Source organism: Carassius carassius, chromosome 10 (assembly GCF_963082965.1).
Source record: "Carassius carassius chromosome 10, fCarCar2.1, whole genome shotgun sequence".
Lineage (NCBI taxonomy): Eukaryota > Metazoa > Chordata > Actinopteri > Cypriniformes > Cyprinidae > Carassius > Carassius carassius.
The window spans coordinates 10,619,517-10,626,755 of record NC_081764.1 but is presented as its reverse complement, the minus strand read 5'-3'; positions in this window follow the sequence as shown (position 1 = coordinate 10,626,755).

Here is a 7,239-nt window from a genome sequence, read left to right as displayed (position 1 = left end):
TTTTGATTTTTAATTGTATTAATATGTGTATAAGCAAATGAACTGAAAGTACATTTCTATTCATTAAAGAATCCTGTATGGTAACACTTTATAATAACTTTCACGAATAAATCATAAACCAACATTATCTAATGCTTAACAGATCATTAGGTAATATATGCAAATATAGCTATAATGTCTTTACTGACATTTTTATCAATTTAACGTGTCCTTCCTGCACAAAATTTGGGTTGTTAATAGATAATGAAAAGAAGATGGATGTTGCAGTTCTTCTGTTCTAGAGGTAACTGAGAGTTTGCTGTGAAATGTGAGGATTAAATGCAAAGCGATTCATTATTCATCTCTTTTACAGGTGTGAATCTTCAATTCCTTCTGCAGCCTTGTAAAACAAGCTACTGCTGCAGTGAGTTTCCTTTCAGGCTGCCTGTAGGAATAGTTCACTTGGGAGCTCATGTAGGGCTCATCCTGAGTTCACGGTCAGAGTTTCACTTGAATAACCTGATAAGATATCTCTAGAAAAGTTAGTGATCATTTCATTAAATATGAATTAATTGTCGTTATTAAATTATTAGTAGTACTTGCTAAGGCAAATCTGAAGTTTTTGCTGCATGTAACCACAGGCCAAAACCTTGCATTACCCTAAAGAAAAAAATAATAAAATCAGGCAATGGTATATATATATATTATATATAATATGCATTTTATATTTTAAAGTTATCTAAAAAACATAGGAGAAAGATGTTTTGTGGAGAAAAAATGAATAAAAAATTTTGAAGTACTAAGACTACATAAGACATTCTTATAAACCGTACTCCAAAAATCTGCATATATATATATATATATATATATACATATAAATACATATATACTGTATATATATTTTTATTTTTATTTTTTATTTTTACTTTATTGTTTTTTCCCACCATATGAAAAGCACTATAGCAATTATATGAAACATCCTAGCATGGTTTCAGCAAGGTTTGATGTTTTTCTACATCTCGGTCAACAATCACTTCCTAAAGGGATAGTTCCTTAAAAAAAATCATTCAAATTCATTCATTCAAATCATTTACTTCACCTCAAGTTATTCCAAACCTGTATGAGTTTATTTATTCTGCTGAACACAGAAGTTGTTATTTTGAAGAATGCGAGTAATCAAACAGTTGATGGTAGCCAGTGACTTCTATAGTATTTTTTACACTATGAAAGTCAATGGATACCATCAATTGTTAAATGATGACAGAATTAAAATTTTGGGTGAACTATCCCTTTAAGTGGTGGTACAGAACAGTGTTATTTTAGTATAATTTAAATAGTAATATAATTTTTTATATTTTGAATTCGATTAAATTTTTATATTTTCAGCTTTCATGTAAACTGTAGTAAAAAATATATATATTTTGTTTTTGTCTTTTTTTATGTTTTTAGTTAAATATAATAACCCTGGTACACATAAGCTGCAGTGTAGACCAGACCTTATTGCATTTATTTAATGGCCTGCTACTTCAGACTAGTTACAGAGCTGCACTGCATTGTAACTCAAGGGTGTGCGAGTCCACAAAGAATTGCCTTGAAACATGCCAGTGAGTATGTTTTTAAGCTTAAAATGAGATTGCAATTAGACAAATGAGACAGGACACCTGCTAAGTGACAGTCTGCCTCAGGTATGTGGAAGGGAAGGTCTTATTAAGATCATGAAACACGCTGACACTCTTCTAATTGCCTCTTTGTCCCTCACCACACTCTCTCTCTCTGTCTCACTGTAACTGTGGCACATTTCCAAAGTTCACTTAATGATCAGAGGAGCTGTTAATATTTTCTAAGCCCTTTTGGCAACCTTCATTACCACTCCCCTGCCGTACCCCGCCCCTGGGGGTGGAGCATGATGGGCAGGCTCATGAATATTCATTAGATGCATGCAGGGACTTTTGGCTTTTTAGTGTTTAATGTGCATCCTGCACTTGGGAGGTCAATGCATCAGGTTGTGTGATGGGTGTTAGACATGTTCGGTATAAATAATATGTGAAAGTAGTATTTGAAAGAGTTGTACTAGCCCTTCCTCATACAGTGTTTCCTTGAACATTACTAATCAAACAGGGTAGCTAAAGACCTCCGTAAATCAGCCAAGGTACGTCAGCGATTTTCAAGTACAGTCATCCATCAAAGCCTGTGAAATTAGCTTATTGTATAACTGAGTAACAGACCTAAGTATGCAACATTATCTATGCAGATCTCAAAGATCCGGTTACAGACTTATGTGGACAGGCCTTTGATTAAAAAGCAAGATTTAGTCCACATTGCAGTTAATTCTTATCAAGAACTGCCTATTCAGACAGAGAGAGAGTATCTGATAGACAAGTGAAACAACCATTCACAGTTTGGCTTGTTTTTTGTGCCAGATTGGTGTGAATAGAAAAGTAATTTAAACAATGCCCCAAGTTCATCATTTTAAGCTTGTTTGGGTGTTGAATGATATTCAAAATTCCGACACCCCCCTGAAATCATTCAGTCTGATCTGATGTGTGATCTGGGCATTGCTAACACTATGTTCTGCTGGTTAAGAAATGTATTTACATTTCTGCATTACTCAGGAACTATACTGATTATAATGCAAAATAATTATCTGTATCAAGCAGTAAATGTATTTTTATTTATTTATTTCAAAATATGGGAGGGAACACCTATACTTTTTTAAACTCAAGGATGTCCAAATATGACATACTTTTTCTAATTCAATAAATGAACAAAAATGGCTGCCAACTAGTCAGTAAATTAAATTATAGATCATCATGTTATAAGCCAGACATGCAAGTTATATGCCAAATGTAGTCAGAATTAGTCATATGGGGGTGCTGTAATAAGTGAATCTATGATTTGTTTTTACATAGGCTTTTTAAAATCTTAAAATTGCATAATTATGTTATCAAGGCTGTTAAAATGTCACACCATTGGACTGTTATTCTACCTACGGCATCTGTTTTTCCACAGCTGGCAAAACTGTAATCTTCTGCACTTCTCTACTTGGACTCTGCTGCTTGTGCGTTTTTATCAAATATTTGTTATTTTGTAAAACTATGCTGAACACACACTTCAAAGTCATTGCAAACTGCATTGCTCACGCTGTTTGAATCCATGTTTTCAAGGACAGACCATGTACTAACAGCATATACAATAAACCATCATATTTTGCCTGCTGTTTAACTCCAGGTTAGAATCTGTTTTTTTTCCCTTCTTCTACTTTTTTCACCCCACTTGTGAGTCCCATGAGTTGTTTTACTAAATCCTGCATGTGTTTATTTACTTTACATCATAAAGTTCATTCAAATAACCACACAAGTTGTAACATAATCTTTTAATGCCTGATTTGGTTCAAAATCATTTGTCAATTTTAGTCATGCTTATTCCTAGATTTTATTTTACTTTTATTTATTTTTTTATTTATTTTATTACAAAAGCTACACTAGTCCAGCAGTCATGTTTCAAGGCTACACAATATAGTTACTATATGTACAAATATATAAGCAATAACAAAACAAATACAACTAAATGTAATTATACCTTTTTCCGTTTTCTCTTTGTTTAAAGGAGCAATAACTCGAAAGCAGACAATGAGTGAAGGAATGCAGGCGTTATAATGCATCAGTGAGATTACAGAGACTCCCAGTGTTCAGCTGAATAATAGCAGAAACACCTGCGTTCTGCAGATTGATGAAATATGCAAAGGCATCTCTTCACTCTTCGAGCACACTAAATTCAACTGTGCTCTGTATATATATTAATTATGTTCACTATAAATTCAGTTGTGGTCATAGCTCACATAAGTGGCCAGCAATAATTCAGGCTATGTGATTTAATGTAGCATGCTGTTAGTCTGCTTCTTTTTTTATTAAGATGTCTGCCTTTGAGCATGTGTATGATCTGCTGCTCACATCAGGGTTCAGCAGTCCCCACTTTTGTAATGTATAACTCAAATCTTATGATTTCTGTCTTTGATTCAGAGTCTACAGTCTTTCAGCCACAAATACAAATGACAGCTACCTAAACCAAACAGCACAGTGAATGAACAACTCCATTTCCTATTCAATAAAATTGCAGAATAATGCCCCTCTCAAGGCCACATGGGAACTGCGTACATCAGCTCGATGAAACCATACATAATTTAAAAAAGAAAAAAAAATCTATTTCAAAGTAGGTGTGCTCTCCTCAGTGTGTTTACATGAGATGATAAACAAAGTTCTGATTGTATTACATTGGATGAATATGAATTTTTCATGGTGCTGGTACAGTCTGGATTCACAAATGAATTTTTGCACAATTATGCAACTCATCAGTGAATGTTTCCCAGAGAAGGTTTGTTTTTAAAAGTGAGCATTTGTGTTGACATGCGATTTATCTCTAAAAATAGATATCACAGATGTTGGTAAAATGGCATTGCATAAAACTATTTTGCCTAGATTAGCCTTGAATAATTAAATTATTGATTAATATGTATATATTATTAATTAACCCTGTTTTTTTTCCAAAATCACAGCTGTGAAGTATGCCAATGCCCAATTAATTTATTTTTATTTTTTATGTGAATCGTTCACATTTTATTCAATAATTTTGATTCAAAATTTTATTTAAAAAAAAAATTCTTTTTATTTTGGTTTTATAGCATCCTGAAATATAATTAAACATATTCAGTTTACCTAATTTCTCCTTGCCTAGAGGACAACTTAAGTAAAAAGTGTCACTCTACCATATATTAACACAGACGAGGGACACATAAAGAATCAACACTTTGTGTTGTTGTTTTTTTCTTCTTCTTCTTCTTCTTCTCACACGTTGATTACAACAACAGTATCATTGTACCTTTGAAAAAGGTCTTTTGCTCATCTTAGCAAGAGTTGTTTTCCAATTAGGCCTCTGAGAGAGTGACTTTGATGGCTTCCGTCCAAGATTAAAATGAATTGTTAAGACGGAGAGGCTCAGGGGGTGACTGATCGATGAGCGTTTCTTCGTTAGTGCCATTTAACCAGATTCTAAAGCTGATGAGAAGGAAAGCACTGAGCGATGAGCTATCATGTGCATACTGAAGTCCGCCATGTTAAAGCTCCTCTCTGCTTCTGCTTGAACAACGTCAACAATAGCTGTTATTAACGTACGAGTCTGGTGATTAGAACTCTTTAATCTCTTCTGACCTTTGAGTACATTTCTTGTTCATGCATAATTTGTCATTTTCAGGTATCAAATGTCAATTAAGCCATGCTGAGAATGATATTAAGCACCTACTTTTAGTATCTAACCAAGTACGATGATGACTATTTGTTCTGAGACTGGATAAACTGTCTTTTTGCTGCAATCATCCAAGAAAATGTAAATTTTACAATGTCACAAGATTTTAAAAACAGCTGACTAGACTGAAAATAAAAATTTCACTCAGAAATTGCTAGTAAATTTGCAAATAACTTAAACAGCAAGTAACATTGAATTGAACATGAAATTAAAATACTACTAAAATATTAAAATAGTACTATAGAATAAACTCCAATAATCTTTGATTTACAGCTTTGAAAAATTACTTTTCACAGTGTAGAAACAAGGGGTTAATCAGTTTATCTCTGTCTTTTTAGCATTGTGAAATATTTTTGAAGTTCAAGCGAGGCAGTAAATTCAAATTCGGATGTCACATTGTAAAGAAAATACAGAAATATTCTCCAGCACACTTTCTAAACACTTTTTATCATTTCAAAATGATTTCCAAGTCCAGCGATAGCAGCTAGCATTACTCCTATAATGCTGCAGTTTATCACTCTGTTAAACAGGCCTGTTGAAAAGGTCACGGGGAGCGAGGCGCTGAGGGGACAGCTATATGACAAATATAACTATACCTTCTTTCTCTTCCAAAGGTCAACGGAAACATATTCCTTATGCATTTTAAACGTGATAGGAGAGGAAGATTGAGTCCCAAGGGTACTCTCTGGAGCGGTCAGTAGGAGTGTGCTGTTTTTCAGTCAGAATCATCTAATCCGTTCTCTTTAAAAAAAGACATTGTCATTTTTTCCTTCTTGTCACATGCCAACTTATCCTACACAGCTGACCAGATTCTAGAAGCTCAGGCAATTTATGATCCATTGGATTTTATCTTCCGGCTTAACTGACATATTGTCTATTTTGATTTATCCATAATGTTTCCTTTACAGTATCACACAATAATATTAATATTCATTGTTATACTGTTAATATTCATATAAAACAATTTATATAATAATATAAAGGTAAAATTAATATTCCATTCTATTCTGTTATGTTATGTTTTGTCATGTGTTATGTTATATAACTATTATTATTGTTGTTGTTGCTGTTATTTAAAATGATTCAACTCACCGCTTAATATATGATATGACATGCATGACATGATACGATACGATATGATATATAACATGATATATGATATGACATGATATATGATACATGATAAGATATATGATACGATACGATACAGTGTGATAGGATGATATATGACATGATATAATATGATGTGATTCTATTACTTATTATATATACTTATTACTTATTATATATTATAATAATAATATATTATTATTATTACCATTATTATTAAATAAAATATATTAGTAATAAAACATTAGTCTTTTTTTTGGGGGGGGGGGTCTAGAATTTGTGTATGTTTGCATGTTCTGAATATTAATAAGAATATACATAATGTACATATAATACATATAATATATTTGTAAAAATCATAATTTTTCCCCATAAATATTTATATATTTTCTGTATATTTGGTTTTGCAGATTACTTAAATACAGTAATATGTGACCAATACATGTACTGTATAGCAAACTGTTTCATTTCACAGCAGAGGACATCTTTTGACATATTGATGGTTAAATCACCTGAACTGTTACCAAAATGTTTTCTTATTTGTTCGGCCAGCACACTTGCTGCAAATCCAGTTTGTTTTACTCTTTTTATGTGTGTGGCTCAAGGGTACAGCTTGGAAGATTGATGCTATTTACACACATAGAGAGGTAAAGGAGAGGACCCCATCAGGCACTGAGAATTCACTTACTGTTTGTTTATTGGTTTGTAGGAGCTATAATGTCTCTTTCTCCTTGAAATTAAATCATTCAAGGTATGTAGCCATTCATTCTGCGATGTCGTTTAAGATTATATGACTTTTTTTTCCTCCACAGCAACAGACGTTTTCCCCAGCATTCCATTTTGTTATGAAAA